Below are 17,752 nucleotides of genomic sequence, written 5' to 3'. Positions count from 1 at the left end.
CAGCATCCTGTCTCCCTGAGGCATCCTCTCCTCCTCTTCTCTCAGAACATACCTGCCTCTGAGAGTAGCCTCGGGAGCCACATCCTTCCTCCTCCACATTCAGTCCTGTGCAAAGGCCCTGCCTCCAAAGGACATCCATTCTCTGGCCTTCTGCAAGGCAGGTCCCTGTTAGGAAATCTGTATATTTTCCTTTAACTCTTCAGCTACCATCCATCCTTCACCCACTACAATATCATGGCTCCATCTTTAGTGCACCCCTAGGCACAGGTACCCTAATAACACACAGAACATATATTCTTAGAAACAGAATTAGATCAATAAGCCAAACAGTCAAGGAAGAAAAGCCAAGGAGGGAGAGAAGGTGAGTAAGGGTGAGAGAGAGCTTCCTGGATTTCTGCCCTAACGCATCAGCCTCTCCATGCCTCGCCACGCACACCCACCCAGAACTTACGGCTCCTGGGTTTCCTCTGCAAAGACTGGTCAGGATGGTTTGGACTTGAGTATGTCTAAGCAGAGATTTGGTATTACAATGTATCCCAAGTGGGCCTCGACCTCCCAAGTGCCAACCACCCCCCATGCCCACCTCCTGAGTTCTCCTTGGCTCTCTCACTCGGCAATGTGTGGGAAGCCATGAGCACTGAAGCAGTAAAGCCTGGTGGTCAGACCGCAGCACAGACTTGGAATGAAGTCATAGAAGTCACAGGTCCAGTGAGGCCAAAGCCTCAGTTTTAACTGGAGGCCAGCTTGTGTGAGATTGTTGGGAGTCGAGTCTCAACTCAACTCAACTCAAACATAGGTCTACCTATGGCCGTGGGTGCTGCGTAGCTGTGTTCCTCCTGAGTGTCACACACCTATCCCAGGTTCCTCACACCTGTGTTCCTGCGTCATACATACCTCTGGTCCCAAATCCCACACACCTGTCCCAAATACTGCACACCTGTCGCCCTGGGTGCTGCACACCTGCATACCTGAGTCCCGCACACCTGTCCCGAATCTTATGCTTATGGGTCGTAGGGTCCTGCCGTACTTCAGGCTTGACATCTGCCTGATGGCCAGCCAGCCCTTTAATTAGAGGATGTATACACCTTCCCCATGAAGCCCCATCACAATCCCCACTCACTCGAGTCTCACCACAATTCTGTGAACTACAGATAGCATACCCATGAAGAACATGAGACCCATGGAAATTAAGTCACCTACCCAAGGTCACCTGGGAGGAAATGGCAAAGCCAGACCCAGGTCAGACCTTGGTCCCAGACTTCATATTCTGCCTGCTTGAGCCACTTAACCTCCTGATGGAAGAAGTTTCCACATGCTTGGGAGAAGTGTGTGTAGCCATACCACACTGGAGCATTTGAAGTGACTATATCCTTCCCTTTGACCCCTTATGTACCTTCCAGGAAGCTACCCAAGTGAAACATCCCAGAATATGAGAGAAACCATTATGGGCAAAGATGTCCATTGTGTTGTTATTTATTGAGCACAGGCTACATTCTGAAATCCTGGGAGACACATAAATCGCCACCCACAGGAGACAATGCAGCACACAAGAGTATTAAGCTATGTGTTCACTTAAAAGATGCTAGACACAGAGGGTGGGAACGGGGAGCTGTGCATTAAACTCTAAATGAAGACAGGAGAACACCACGCTGGGTGTTTTGTTTTCTTCTACTGGTCCCTGCTTGAGCGCAGCTGCATGGGAACTGTACGGATATCAGGAAGAAAATGGAAAATGAGAACAACCAAGGTTTTGTCTGCTGAACCTACAATCAATGGATAATTACAACTTTTCAAGAAAACTGATGTGTAGGGGAAACAGAACAGAACTTACATTGGCAAGTACCCGGAGCTGACTTCTGCAGGAAAAGTTAGAGGTAACTGTTCTCCTTGTGACCTCTTACCTTTTGTATTTTGAGCTTTACGGTAGGGAACATTGCAGGATTGGTTTGGTTTGGTTTGTTTAAATAAACATATACTTCAATTTTTCTAAGACATATTTCCTTCCTTGACTTTCCACCAGTTCCATACATCCATGGTTCTGGGGTACAGTCGATGCCAGACTGTGGGAGTTTCTTGAAGTCTCTATCACATAGCCCAGGACCTATAGGCCATAAAACTAAGTAAATGTCTCTATAACAGAAACAGTGTGGCCACATATAAGGACTCACCCTAGTTCCAGGACAGACATGATTGTGGCCCCCAGCTCAGCTCCTTTCTGGCTATGTGACCTTGGGGCACACCAGTCCCTAAGCCCCATGAACACGACATATACAGTAGGTATTAAATCACTGAAGGACATAATGTGCTGCTAATTATTGAACCCATGTCACTTGGAGCCATTCTGAAGTTTTGTCACCTCATCTGTTTCCTTTCCAAAAAAATGTCACCAAGTCCATCTCCCACCCTGTAAGAGCGACTCTGCATGTTCAATTGATGCTAAAATGATGCCCAAGAGCTTATCAAGAGACAGCACAAGGCCTATGCAGAACTGTGACTCTCCCAGAGAAAGACCCAGAACAGCCCTTCACTGACAGGAGCTGTAAGGAAGCGGCTGTGATGCTGGCTGAGGCACTCAGCTCTGGAAGCAAATGCCAAGCCTGACAAGGATGCATTTCCATGGGAAGAGAGCCCTGCCCTAGCCCTACTTCTGGCTTGCTTATCTCACAGGATGACCAAAAAGAAAGCCAGGGGTAAGCCATGTAAGTGACAAGGATATTATCAGATGGCTGAGGTAAGTGTGAGCTTCCTTCCCCCTGACCCTCACAGTGGCTATCACATGATAGATGGTGACAGCCATTCATTGGCTGAATCATACCTCAGACAGAGAAGAAAGAGCAAACTCACAGTTTCCATTGCCATGAAGGCTATGCCTCGTGTTAGAAACATCAGAATCTGAAGATGTGTATGTCTTGTATGCTTCCTGAATGAGACCGATCTGACAAATATCAGAAGGTGGGGGTCTAGCCCCAGCTCCACCTGGGACAGGGGTCTTGTTCTTGGCTAGTCTCACATCCTTCTGGCATAGAAGACTGTCATGCTCCTGCCATCTTGTGACAGAATGGAGGCGACACCCACTCCCATTCCATCTGGCCAGCCTCTCTCCTCATCTTCCAGCACAGCTTTATAACTTACTACACCTTCCCTCCTGCTGAGCTGGCCTGCTCATCAGACAGAACCTGCCAGAAAAACAGGGCCATGGATGGAGAAGCCACCACCACCACCTCAGAAGGCATTTGAGAGGAGAGTGATCCTGAGGACTGAAGGGACCAGGGTGTATCTCCCAAGTGGACAAAAGTCAACTCCAAGATCTAATGTCATCTGTTCAGCTTGCAGTGAGCTACGGGGACAAGATCACAGTGGCCAACAGTGGAATCTGTGCTTACCAGTGTTTGGCATCACATCAGTGGAATCCCCATGATGAAATTATCTCATCTCCTTTTGTCTGCTTTGACCTCCATTAAAAAACGACCTATATCAGAGAGTTATGCACCAGAAGCCCAAAAGCAAGCTTCCTCTTGGATCCTCTCTCCCTGGCTTTCCCCCTTGTCCTCATGGGCTTCCATCTTCCTGTGAGCTTAAATCCTCATCTCTTCATATTAGGACTGAGTCAGCCTTCATGAGGGCCACCCCCATGATCTCACTTTGACGGAATCTCTTTAAGGCTCTAGGTCTGGTACCTCCAAACCGTCACACTCTGTGGTTAGAACTCCAGCTTATGGTTTGAAGTGTGTGTGTGTGTGTGTGTGTGTGTGTGTGTGTGTAGGGGTGGGGACATGACTCAGGTCCCTTAGATGATCAAGGGTTCCCTGGGTTTTAGAACAACCTGATATCAGAAGCAACGGTAGGCCACTGAGCAGCTGACCTACAGCCTGCCTCCCCCATGTCCCTGGAAACCACACGTAGCTCTCAGCAACATAGTCCACCTTGGGGACAGTTTGGCTGACAAGGCTGCATTTACATGGGAAAAACATTACATTTCGAGATGAGAGGTTCATAGGTGTGACTGGTTGACCATCTCTGTGGCTTCTAGAAGCTCTTTTAAGCCCTTAAAGTCTGACTTTTCTCACCTATAAAGTAGAAAAGTTAGCCCCAAGGTCACCAAGCTTCATTGTGACTGTCTGCATTGGTGTGCACCATGGGCATAAGGTTGGGATGAGAGGCCCCATCACATAAAAGTAGTAACAGGAATCCAACCAACATGGACACCAAATGAAGCACACCTCCTGTTATAACGTAACGGGATCACAGATAGCCCTGAGATAGCAAAGCAAAGTCCTGACTCAAGGCCACCTCAGACTGAACTGAGCAAGCCTCCTAGGAGAAAGTAGTCTTCGGTTCTAGAGAGTTCAAGTCCACAGAGTGCTCAGAGGCCTTAGGGACAGTGAGTGTTCAATCTCGTCTATGTGTGCCACTTACCAAGGAGGGGACATATAGGAATTCTAGAGGACAGAGGCACTGGAAGGTTCAGCTGGTGTTATTTTAGGTGACTTGGCAACTTCCCTTTGTGTCCTCTCATTGCTCTCCTGGAAATCAGAGAGGTGATGGATCACTCCTCTGAGGCAGTGTGGTACAGAATGAAGGATGCAGAGGATGCGGAAACATGAGTAAGACCTGTGAGTATTAACCGGTGGCTGGAGATCAAGCACAAGCTCTTTGGATGGCAATGGGAGATCATAAGGTAAAAGGCCCCACAGTGAGATTGCTGAGTTCAGGATGAGGCAGGCCTCATGCTGACTGGAATGAGAGCCCACTAAGTGTTTATGTGGAGCTCAGGGCAGAGGGTCTGTCCAAGAACAAGCCTCTAGCCTGTGTCTCATTGTCCTCAGTCTATTCTATCGGGCAGGACACCCAGGTGAGGCCTGCAAGGCCTTCAGCAGATTCTCCTCGTTGCCCTCAATGTACACTTAGAATATGTATCATGGCCATAGCGTCCTGAACACACCCAGTCTTCTCTGAGAGTCCATGGAGGCACTTGGCATCCCATAGGTGGTGAGCAAATGCGCCTGAGCAGACCCTGGTCTCAGCTGGCACCTCCTCTCATCCAGGACTGAGACCGAGCGGTTTGGATGTCCTCACAGTGCATCTTCTGAGTCCAGATCTGGGCCACTTTCTAGAAACACTTGCTTTCCTCTGGCAGGAAGTGTGGTTGCCTTTGCTAATGTATTGATCTCGTTGTTGGCATTAACCTTCAGACAACTTGGTAACTGCTTGGCTGGATAGTCTGCCCCGCTGACTTAGTCACTGGCAGTCGACCACATTGCTCATTCCCTGATCTTACACTAAAAAAGGAAGAAGAAAAAGAATAGATGAGGTTGCTGTGTTCTTAAGTGTACATAGAAGTATATAAGATGTATCATAGTACGATTTATATAATAAATAAGGAACTAAGAATAACATTAAATATGTGTACCTTGGTATCTGATTTTTTAAAAAAAAAATTATGGTAGGCTGGGTTTTAGGGCACACACCTTTGATCCCAGCACTCAGGGGGCAGAAACAGATGGATCTCTGTGAGTTCAAAGCTAGTCTCATCTATATAGTAAGTTCCAGAACAGCCAGTAGAGAGACACTATTTCAAAAAACAAAAGAACAAAAGTTATTGCATTGACTTGTACATATGTGTTGGAGAGGAAGCTTTGCACATATCACAAAGAGTGTGTGGAGGCCAGAGGACAACCGGTGGAGTCAGTCTGTCCTTCTTCCATAGAGACAGAGTGACTGAACTCAGACTATCAGGTTTAGAGTTCTCCTTGTGGAGCCCATGACTTGTTTTATCTGTGAGCAGCCAATAGAAAATCTAGCTGCCCCCAAAGTTTCCATCACCCTTCCCCCACTGAGGATGAAGAGGATCTATGCTCCGGAGGGCATAGGTACTGGCTGCAAGCCTTCCTGGCTGTCATTCTACCGTGTGATCCAGGCTAGGATAGCTAAAGTTCTCTCCTGGCCCAGTAACATGCAAGGTTCACAATGTTACACCGCCTTCTCCTCATTTTGAAAAGTCTCTGACCTCGTGAATTCTAGCTCAAGCAGATGCTATCCCTCCGTTGTTCACTTCCTCTAGGGATGCTGGGTTCCCAGGGCCTCCTACACTATGCCAGCCCTGCCCCAGCCTCCCAAAATTTAGCAACTTGGCTCCGTCAGGATGTGCTCCCAAGTTCAGCATTTGCATCTCAAGGACTAAATTCAGTAATAACACCACAATTTCACCCAAAAGCATTATAGTGATTATTGAGTTATATCAGGAGCTTGTTTAAGATAACATCTTATTTGTACAATGCAGCTCAAATAGCTAGTTAGTACAGCCCGTGCAATTGTTAGACTCCTTCTGTGCATTAGCATAACCGCCCTGGAAGCATCTTGATGCTTTTAAACATAAGAGCAGCTAAAACCGAAAGCATAAATATATGTGGTGGTGGCGGAGGGAGAATAAGAGGGTTTAGGTTGGCGTGTAAACAGGAATTTAGTTGTCTCTAGTGTGGTGCCGAAGGATGTGGAAATCCCTCCGAGTCGGCTCCCTTAAGGAAGCTAGAGTTGTCACCTGAGCCACTATCCTCCATCAGCACTGTTTCTCCTGGAGCCGTGCTTCATCATGCTATGTGTGCTCCAGAGGGTCTATTGACGGCAGGAGTCATCTGGGGTCATATGGCTAGTAACAGACTTCAGGTCTATATAACTCCAAGGTTGGACATTATCACTAAATGTGGAGGAGGAGATTCTACTGGATTCTAAACAAGCTTCAAATGCAGAGGGCAATCGGGGTCATGCACTCCCACCGGAACTGGCAGGGCAGGAGGAGGTTCCTACCAGGGGAATGCACTATCCCTTCCTGGACTTTGCTTCCACGCCACCCTGTCTCCCTCTCCTGGTGACTGGCAGGGCATTCTGCAGGTGGCAGGCATGGTAGTACCTCTTATATCGCTGGTCCTTAGACCACCATCACCTACAACCTCCTTCCCTACAAGTGTAAGCCACCCTTCACTGCTAAAGGCCACCCTTCACTTCTAAAGGCCACCATTGCCTCCTGCCCCTCATTTCTGCCCTGGCAGCTGGCTTTCTGTATTGGAGTTCCCATCCTTGCCAAACAAAGTGGCTCTCCTCATGAGAAAATGTTCAACCCAAGAGATCTGAGCTACTCTGCAGGAGCCCCCATTATGTATGGCCCATCATCTTCCTGAGCCTAGGGCCCCATCTGGATCTCAGACTGGCGCATCCAGACCTTCCAGGCCACACAGCAGGCCACACCAATGTGAACCATCCCAGTGTCAAGGCTCAACTGGACCTCTTCCAAATAACATCTGCTATCCTCTCCCCGAACTTAGGAAATATGTTAACCAGTGACCAGTTTGATGTGGACTCTGACCACCAGGCAAGAATATCATAGCTCTAGAAATTAAACTAGGCATTGGTGGTTCATATTCTGCTTCATCCATGCAATGAATTCAAATGATAAAGCACTTTATCCCACACAGGACCAGGAAATCAGCTCTGGTTCTTAAAAGGATTTTCTTTCGGCACACTCAACATCCCGTGGCTAAGTCACCCTGACCTCAGAGACACTGCCAAGGTGGTCTCCAGTTGACCCCTGGGGTGGCAGCCGTCTCCTCTGTACACTGAGGACATATCCCTGTGGACATATATAGGATTAGAGGTCACCAAGTCAGTCAACACTGCAGCAACTTTAACCTTAGCTGGACAGCATGGATGTAGGCCATACTACTCCCGGATGCCCTGGGAAAGGGCAGATTGGGTTCCCAAGCTGGAGAAGATGTCCTTTATTATCTTCCTTTTAGGAGTTGAATTGTGCCCTTCCCAATGATGGTACACTAATATGTTGCCTCCACGAGTTTAGAGTATGATCTTACTTGGGAGTAAGGTAAGTAGTGTGTAACTAATGTTCTTTTAAAAAGGGGAAGTGTGGGGCTGGGAGAACAGCTCAGTCAGCAAACATTTGCAGACATGAGGAGGATATGAGTTTGACCCTCCAGAAATACGTTTTAAACACCAGGTGTGGTGGCACATGCTTATAACGCCAGCACTGGGAAAGGGTAGACAGTCAGCTCTCTGGAGCTCACTGGCCAGCCGGCCTACCCTACCTGGGCAGATCCAGACCAATGAGAGATCCTATGTTAAGCAAACAAGGTGATAGTCCCTGAAGAACAGTCAAGGCAGCTGGCCTCCACACGTTATATGCATATGTGCGTAATACACATGAACACAGATACACACACACACACGCACAGAAAGAATAGAGGGAGAGAAACATTTAGACTCAGAAACAGACAAACACTGAGCAAGAAGACAACATGAAAAGATGCAGGAGACCCCATGAGAAGAGTAAACCAGAGGGGCACAGTTGCAAGCCAAGAACACTCATAGCTGCCAAAATGGAGCACTGGAGCATGCCCCTCCTGAAAGACCAGCCTACCCACTCCTGGACTTCAGACTTCTGGGATCTAGTGGCACTTGGTTTACAGTAGTCCCAGGACACAAACAGGCCCAGGTACCCTCACTTCTGAGCATGTCTGCCTGGCATTACCTTCCCAGTGCACTGCACAGAAATCTTTGTCTCTGTGTCTACTGCTGGGGAAAAAACTTAAAGATGTGAAGAAACTCAGGGATTGTCTCTTTGTGAATCTGGAGTCACACTTAGGCCTGGAAGGTATCTGTGTTGCTGTCCTTGTCACTCCTGGTGAGCAGGCAAACTTGCCAGGGACATGGCAGGGTGACAAAGGGTGGAAAATGAGAGGGTGAGTCTAGGAGGAGAGCCACAGTCTTCAAGGACAAGAAAGTGACATTCAGCTGGGGACCCTCTCACATCACTCCCTGCTGTCCTCAGCCACAGGAGGACTGAACACAAAGTCTTCAATTAACAACCTGGTATCGTGAGCCCCACACCCTGTAGGGTTCCTTTCCCTAGTGATCTTTCCAGTGTCTCCATCTCTGAGGAAATGAATTCCTGGAAAGCTCACTCACTTTAGCTGGTCTCACATCAAAGGGGAAAGGGATGACACTGAATGTGACAAGAAAGGAAAAGATCCCAACAAAGCTGGGTCTACTTCCTGCTCCACCAGCATCCCTGACATCAGTCCAACTTCCCCTTCAGCAAGATGCTGGAAACCCAGAAAACCCCAAACTCCCCCATCAATTCATTCAGGGAATGACCACAACCCTGACAGTATCCATGGATGGAGAAACCTTCCACAAAGCATTTCTCTCACTTGGAGCACATTGCCCTTGCAGGGATATGATTTGTACATCAGTGAAGGAAAAGCCCAAATTGTCACAGCATAAATAAATGGCAGCCAGCAAAGGAAGATTGGCCACCCAACCTGTCCCTTCTACTCCTTGCCCCCTTCTCTTTCCCACAAGCCTCCAAAGCTGAACTCAAAGGCAGGGGCAGGGCTGTGAATTTCCAGCTGTGTCCTCCACCCACTCATTTGGCCTTTTCCTTTGTATTGAGAAAAAAAATCCAGGCCCTAAGACTTCACCAAGCATGGAACACTAGCACCTCTGGCTCTTAGTTTCTGGGCTGCTGGAGACCATTGTAGGTGCAGGAGACAACGTGGCCTCTGAGGTTTGCCACCAAGGCAGCTGCTTTTGTGAAGGTCACAGGCCCCTTCACCTCTCATTCCTGTCAGAAATGGAACTGATCAGCAAAGACAGCAGGAAAGCCCAGCTCTCTCCCCAGGCAGGTGCAGCCAGAAGAGTCCTCCAGAGGGGGAAAAAAATGTCAACAAGTTGGGTCACATGTCTGCCAATGGCTTTGTCCCACAGAGGAACTGTTTTTAGATGTCTATCTTGGCATAGCCACTGGGAACCAATTGCAGATGTTGGAGGTGAAGTCATCTCTCTCCACCTGCGCAGGTTCTAGTAAGAAGGACTCATGCAGCTAGGACCCAGGTAACTCAGAGTGACAGGTGGCCTTTAGTTATATTCACCCAAACTTTGAGTTTCCAAGAAAGGAAACCAAATGGGACCTGAAACCAGTACTCACCCATCTGCCACTGAGTAAAGTTGCCTAGCACAGTACTGCAGACGGGTACTAGTGGCACACATTACTGCTTGGACTCTGGAGGATGGAATCTAAGACCAAGAGTCTGGGTGATCAGCACGTGGCGAGGACATTCTTCCTGGCTTGCAGATGCCCACTTCTCGTTAACCTTACAGTGCTCATGTGTGGAGAGGTGGGAAGAGAGAAATGCTCCAATCTCTTCTTATAGAGCCACGATGCCCACTTGACCCTGGAAACCCCTTTCCAACCCCATTGAATTTTAATGGCTTCCTTGAGGGCTCAGTCTCCAAATACAGTCATGCCAGGTGTTAAAATTTCAACATGGGAATCTGGGGTAGGGGAATTCTGCACACCTCACATGTGGGCTGGATCATGCTGACCTTCTAACACAAGCAGAAAACAACACAGACCTCAAGCCAAAGCCTGGGTTTGAGCTAAATACTTACAAAGGCTTAAGTGCCATGTCCTCTGTCCCTATGCCCTGTTCTCATGCCCCTGGGACTCAGTCACCAGTCTGAAGAGCACCAGCTCCAGGTCAGGCTGCAAATGGCTCTCTGGTATAAGTGTCTGGTTGATCAGAGCATCTCCAGGGGACGGGCAGAGGATCCCCACTTTCTACAGTGAAATCTGAAGCAGGAAGGGGTGGCAGCGAGGCCTGGCTGCTAAGTGGCAGGATTGGAATTTGATCCTAATCAATGTCGCTTTCTCGTTCCAACAACACACTCCCAGTGTGAAGCCTGTGATAGACAGACCAAGCTTAGCAGGCCAGGAAATCTCAGCTCAGTGAGAGGCTCAAAGCAAGAAGGGAAGTGAGGTGGGGGATGCACAGAGACTGCTGGTGTAGGGTTTGGAAAGAAAGCAACCTGGGGAATGTCCCAGAGCCCTGGATAAGATCAAGAGTTGGCTGGGAAAAACAGTGGGAGATGGGGCAGGGTGTATGCGGATGACAGGGTGGTAGGAACTAGCCCGGGTTTGAGCAGTGACCCATGGAGAGCCCTGCAATGCTGGAGTCTTAGGCCAAAGTCCAGAGTCTTGCCAGAGGAGGCCAAAGAGACAGGCCGGGCCTTTTGTGTGCCAGCTCAGTGAGAGATGTGTCCTGAGAACACCATGGTTCTGGAGGTACCACTGGCAGCCAGAGTGTAGATTTTAAACGGAACTAACCAGAGAGCTCCTGAGAAGATTAGGATGGAAAGGGCAAGGCCTAGACCCATAAGGGGCAGTGGGCAGATAAGGCAGGGAGGGGCCTGGCGGAGGAGAGATGGCTGAGACTGAGATATGCAGGGATGTGGTCCCAGAGAGACCAAAGAACCAAGGGTGTTCTCTCGCCACTGGTGTAAGCCATAGGGGTTTCCCCAGAGCAGGAACAGCAGATGCCAGCAAGGCAGGGCCAACTTCAGGCCATGCAGATGTCTGCTCCAACCCCTCCACCCCGGGCTTAACTGCAAAGCCTTGGGCAACATCTCATCCCCATCTCTATACCAGACAGAGCTGTGAGGAAGCCCCGAAGAGTGGTGTGCACAATGTCTGGCACTCCGGTGTCAGACACTGCTATTTATACCAGACACATAGATGTGTTTCTTCTTTGGAATGTGAACATATTCTTCAGGTCCCATCCGGAGAGAATGTCCCCACTCCGAGCCTACCTATAAACATTCCTGATGCCTCTAACTCCATTGCGTGTTAGGGGACCTCTTGGCTTTCAATAACAGACTCTTGGTTCACCAAGCTTCCCTGGATGCGTCGGGAACCCCCATCCCTGTCCCCAGCTCTGGTTCACTGGGGACCACTTCTTATACCTCCTCTCCAGGACAGAGGTCCTCCAACCAGAACAGCATGGCTACTCCCTCGCTAGTTGCTGAAACAGGGCTAGCATGAGGTGCTTGGCAAGTGTGTACTCACTGAGCACGAGTTGCCAAGTTTGCCCGGGGCTGATGACTTACGTACGAGTTTCAGTTTATTCCTCCAGTAGCCTACCAGAGGTGGATTTTTAAACTGATAAACACACCTGTGTTTAGCACAGAAAGAGAGTTCGCCCTGCTCCCTAGTACTGGTCCGGGAACAGTAAGCTTTATGGGCAAAGGAGCAAATTGACGTCTCCCAGGGAGTCGCTTCTGCTCCTGAGGAAGGAAGGCGCACTGTCTCGTTAAGCCCTTTGCTCCAGGAGGTAGTAGTATTATCCCCATTTTACAGACAAACAGACACACTGTAAGTCCGGTCTGTGGAGCGCCTATATGCCTTTGAGCCCAGGAAAGCACTGATGTTTATCCTAGAAACTAGGAAGGTTGGTTTGAGGAATGCTTAAAAATAGGCATTTTCCTATTATATTTTCCCACCCTTAGAACAGGTATTATGATGCAGTGGAGGGGGAAAAAAAAACACATGGTGACTCCGTTCCTAGCAAAATGTCATTTGTCCCCTTCACCCTGACATCAGCAAAGCCCACGAGGATAAAGACAGGCAGACAGAGACAGAAACGCCCCCCCCACCCCCCCACCCCCCACCACCCCCCACCCCCGTCACACTGGTTTCCTTTCCACACAGGCTGCAGCTCGGGTGGGTTTGGGGGTGCTGAGCTGCCTGCTGTAAAATCAAGGGCAAGCTGGAGAGCTGCATCTTCTCTTTGAAACAAGCCCTTGTTCTGACAGTATCTCATCCCCTGCTTCATGCTACAGACAGGACCATGCAAGGGAAGCTGGACTTGTGATACATCTGTGAGCAGGGTGCTTAGGCCCATCCAGGTTCGAGGAAGACTATTGCCACGGCCACCGCTCTTTCCCCCTTTCCCTTTCCCCCTCTCTCCCCTCCCCTCCCCCCACCCCCACCCCCCCACTCCGCCTCCCTTGCCCTATGTCTCCCTCCTCCCCTCCCCCCTACTCTCTTCTTCCTTCCCTTCCTCCAGGGCACCCGCAGGCCCCCAGGAGACCGGAGCATCCAGCAAAGCCGATCTCTGTGAAATGTTATCAGAGGAAACACTTGAGAACAAGTAGCTACACCTGCTGTCACCGGCTTCCTGGGCCCCCAACCTCCATGCAGGTGTCTCCCTGGGAAGAAAGGACTCATTCAGGCCTGTGGTTGGTAGCTTTTCAGCCAAGTTCCTCGGATATGGCAGAAAGGAAGGACATCGGGAGGTGGGAGCAGAGCCCTCCCAGGTGCCTCAGGCTCCGAGCAGGCCACCTAACGTCCCTTATGGTGGCCCTCGGAAAGCAGGATGCTCTGCAGCTCACGTGATCACGTGTGCCCTGGGTCACTAAGACTAGAACACTCCCAGGGCTTCATGGAGGCAGTGTGAGCCACAAACATAGTGTATGGCTCTGCAGAGAGAGAGAGAGAGAGCTGGTGAGCCCACTAAACCCCGTGAGTTCGCTTACCCCAGGGATATTCCACTGCTGTGGCATCCTCCCCCTCACCACCCCGACCTACACACAGCATTCCAGAAGACCCTGAGCCAGCAGGCTTCTTCATGTCTCTCTCCCTGGGACATCAGCCGAGCACCTGTCCGCCCACACGCAGGCGCCGCACCTGGCCACCTGGCCTGCAGAAAGCCTCTGGGGCCTTTTCCCACGGATTCTGACCAACTTCTGCCCCCACATCTCTCTGCCTCGTCACGCTTGGGCATCAACCTTTAATGGTCATTCTCCCCCAACCCCCCAAAAGACTTGACGTTCTCTCAGGCCCACAGCCTGGTTATTCATGCTTGTTAACATCGGCTAATTCTCGATAAATGCTCACCTGAGCAAGCCCCCTTAGATGCAGGTTCATCTCACTGCTACAGTAGGAGCCGAGGCTAGGAGGGAAAACTGTCTTCATGATGTCCAGAGCGTGTGAAACAGCAGGCCTGGCATTTCAAGTTCAGTTGAGTTCTGATCCACACATACACACACAATCTTCTTCGAGGTAGTAGACACCCCTTTGGGAACAATCAGGACAATGGTTGTTCAAGTATGCCATGGACCACGAAGCTCACAAATGGGGATTCGAAACTGCCTACAGTGAAAAGGACACACTGGGTGCTGGGATGTGTTTACCTCCTGTGTCCTTTCATCTGCATGGGACTCATGTCGGGCACGGGAGGGACCGGGAGGCAGGATGGTAAGCACAAATGAGGCTGCCGTCAAAGACTTGGAGGAAGCCGGGTGTTCAGAGCCCACCAAAGAGCACATGTGTTTGTTGACTTTTTAGCATGCCAGTGTCTGCTCCCAGTACAAGTAGCTAAAGTGTCACCATCCTGCCTTCCAACAGACTTCTCCAGACAGGACTGGCCTCGGAGGAAATAAGAGGTCATAAGGGAACACAAGAACCAGGAGTGGGGGATGGGCCTAGTTGCCAGTTGTGTGACCCTAGACAAGACTCTGAAGTCCCTGGGGCTGGGTGGCAAGGCCTTAGTGACCCCCTGCTAAGATATACATGAAGCCATTTGAGCATGGTCAGTCCATAGGATCCTCCTACCTGGGGGGGGGGGGGGTCAGGGGGGGCAGTGACCCTGTCTCCACAGTACAGCCAGCCCCTTGCCACATCAATGGCATCCTGGAGCCTGCGGCTTTGTACTGCTAATGCCCAGTGTGAGCAGACCTGCCTGCCACACAAGGCCCCATGAAGAGCTTCAATCAGCATGGGAGAGTATTCACAGCACAGAAAAGGGAAATGCTGACAAGCATAGCTTTTTGTTTCAGGGCCAGAAGTGGTATCTGGAGTTAACCATTCACCACATTCCGCTGCAGCCATGGGTAACCATGCAGAACCATCCCATCCTCCACCCGCTCTGCCCCACCCTTGCCTTCCTCTTAGTACCAGGAAGTCCTGCAAGGGACGTGGAGAGCCCCAGGTAGATATGTCCTAGTGATGACTGCAGGGCCAGAACACTGCATCCTGTTTGTATCTGGGGTCTCTAAGCAGCACACCTTACCTTATCACACATCTATTGTTTCCCTGCCCTCCCTTTAGTGTGTGTGTGTGTGTGTGTGTGTGTGTGTGTGTGTGTATGTGCATGTGAGTGTGTGTGTATGTGTGTCTGTGTCTCTGTATTTATGTGTGTGTCTCTGTGTGTGGTGTGTATGTGTGTATCTGTGTGGTGGTATGCATATGTATGTGTATATATATATGTGTCTATATGTGTATATGTGATGTGTGTATGTATGTGTGTGGTATGTGTATGCCTGTGTGTGTGCTGTGTATGTATATGTGTGCTGTGTATGTGTGTGTATCTGTGTGGTATGTGTGTGTATGTGTATGTATGTGTGTCTGTGTAAGTATGTATGTGTCTGTATGTTTGTCTGTGTATAGGTACCTCTATGTGTAAGTGTGTGTATGTATGTGTGTATGTGTGTATACCTGTATGTGTGTGTCTGTATGTGTGTGTATCTCTCTCTCTCTCTCTCTCTCTCTCTCTCTCTGTCTGTGTGTGTGTGTTTGTAGACTAGAAGTTGATATCAGATGTCTTCTCTACTGCTCTCCACATTATTTTTGAGACAGTCTTGTCACCAACTCTGTTGCTCACAACTGCCTAGCGTGATGATTGCCAGCATGCCCCAGTGATCCTCTTAGCTCTCTGCCTCTGTGGTGCTGGGATTACAGAAGGCCATACTCCCGGCTTTTCATGGGATCCTGGGGATCAGAACTTCGATCCTCTTGCTTCCTTGACAGGCACTTTACTGACTGAGCCATCTTTCCAGCCCCTGTTAATTAATGCTAACCAAGAACCCAGTGCAAAGGAGATGCTCCGTAAATGCTCACTGAGCAAACACCCTTAGCTGCTTTCCATCCCCACTGCAACAGACAGACAGACCACCAAGGCTGGGAAGAAGCCACCGAGCTTATAAGGCAGGTAACCACTGGAGCTCAGATGGTATTGCAGTGTGAAGTTCCAGGCTCATTGTGAGTGCTTGCCCTCTCTACATTCTCCTAAAAGACAGTGGTCATTGCCGGGGGAAATCGAGGCAAATGGGCTGGGCTTTGGTGTCCCATCCTAATAGAAGCATCTATGTTGGAGCTCTGGGTCGGGTACACTGGACACAGCTGTTTGTGCAGCACCCCACCCCCCTTCACTTGTGGTCACCAAACTCCCCCCACATCTCCCCTCCTCCTTGCTCCTTTGATCCTTATGAACTCTCAGAGAAAGTGCCCAGTGAAGGGCTCTTGAGGCCTCGCAAATCCAGGAACAAAGAGCTACTCCTCCGGAGAAGTACTTCTGAGACCTTAGACCATAAGTTGCTGTAGCCGGAGAGCCCCACTCTGGCTTATCACACACACTTCCTTATCCCACAATTGGGCAACCGGAACTTTTCAAAGCCACTTATCTGAGGGATATAGAACTGGGGCTAAAAGCTTCCAGTGTCAAATCAGAAACTGAAAAACATGGTCCCTTTCCATCATGGGCCTACCTAAAGGAGAATGTGTTCCTGAGTCAAACTTCTCTTGAAGAACTTCTCTTGGGCAAGCCTACTTTAGCCAGCAGCCTTCTGCTGTCCCATGTGCTGGGTTCCCTGGAATAGCCCACTTGTATTCTTCCTTAAGAGAGTTGGAAGGTATTCCCCAAGCTTCCTTTCAGTAAAGGTTTTGGATGATAATTAGCTTTCACAAAATCACTGTCTATATAAGGCAGTGGTCAAGTGGATGCTTTCTCTGTCTAGAATGCCTAACGGTGGCTGCCACTGTGTGACGGTACTCATCCTCCAGGTCTGAATGGTAGTGCAGATAGCATCAGTTCTCTAGAGACAAGGATTCAATGCCAACCCCTTCTCCACACCTGCCCTAGGCTGGAGGGCTTAGAATCAGTTCTCCCAAGGATGAGACTTAGACCCTTCCAGGTAGAGCAGTTCCCAAGGCCCAGCCTGTATCCTTCTCCTTCAGCCCCTCCATTGATTTTATAAATAAATCCCCTGCAGTAGAGACTTTGCTGACTAACATACCTAGAATGGTTTCTTTTTTCTTCCACAATGAGCTCTGCCTGCTACATCAACTCTAAGGTCATCAGATCCAGACAACTTGCTACATGAGAAACCTATGCATCTCTTTATTCAAACTCTTTCCTAGACTCTACAACTAGGTCTTACTCATAGCAGGGGGTGCTGATTCTCCTCTTCACTGGCTTCTCATCAGGGAATACCAAGGGCTAGGCTGTACCGGGGTGCCTCTTACATACAATAGACTCATCAAATTCACGGTACAGTTTGATCCTCTGTTGAGGAAGTTCTTAGGGGTCTACAAGCTAAAGTGTAGCCCAGCTTTGGTTGTCAAAAAACTGGGGTGACACTCTCCCTCTACAAAATCATGTGACATAACTTCAATGACAGAACAAGGCCAGAGACTTCTGCCCCTGATTCATAGAATAAGTCCTCAAGTCTAGCCAAGACATTTCCCTCCTCGGGGTCACTGCAGGTCACTCGCTGAGTCAGGAAAGAGGCAGAAACAGTGCTGACCAGGACAAGTAAAGAACCAGAACCTCTTTGAACGCTATCCAGATTTGCAGGGGTCCACAGGCCTCTCCCCACTGCCTACCGTGCATAGTGAGATCACCCTTGGAGCGGGGAGGGGGACGGCAATTACATGTCTCTCTGCTCTTCTGACTTCGTCCCTGTCATCTGACTCAGGGGCTAATTTCAGATCATCTTCCCATTTCAGCCTCATGTTGTGTCGTCAGAGACACATGCCTGGTCAGCTGGCAGAATTAGAAGCCTATGTCAGTATGTCAGCCTCAATCGCAGAACACATGGGGGTTTCCTGAAGACTTACTTCATTTCAACA

General features: G+C 49.5%; 1 long non-coding RNA gene across 2 annotated transcripts in view; it reads right to left on the bottom strand.

Annotated features, from left to right (window-relative positions):
- Positions 1-1,457: 1,457 nt before the first annotated feature.
- The window catches only part of Gm36287, a 90,667-nt gene continuing 74,372 nt past the window's right edge, over positions 1,458-17,752 (bottom strand). The window contains exons 7-9 of one of the 2 annotated variants that reach the window (XR_003950180.1): positions 13,742-13,919; positions 5,469-5,569; positions 1,458-5,279 (exon numbers count right to left, since the gene is read on the bottom strand). This is a non-coding gene — a long non-coding RNA (predicted gene, 36287). The remainder of the gene's footprint in view (positions 5,280-5,468; positions 5,570-13,741; positions 13,920-17,752) is intronic. The other variant, XR_381342.3, reaches the window with a different exon arrangement.

This window comes from Mus musculus, chromosome 12 (assembly GCF_000001635.26).
Source record: "Mus musculus strain C57BL/6J chromosome 12, GRCm38.p6 C57BL/6J".
Taxonomy (NCBI): domain Eukaryota; kingdom Metazoa; phylum Chordata; class Mammalia; order Rodentia; family Muridae; genus Mus; species Mus musculus.
Note: the sequence above shows the minus strand (reverse complement) of the source record. Positions and strands in the feature narration are given on the sequence as shown.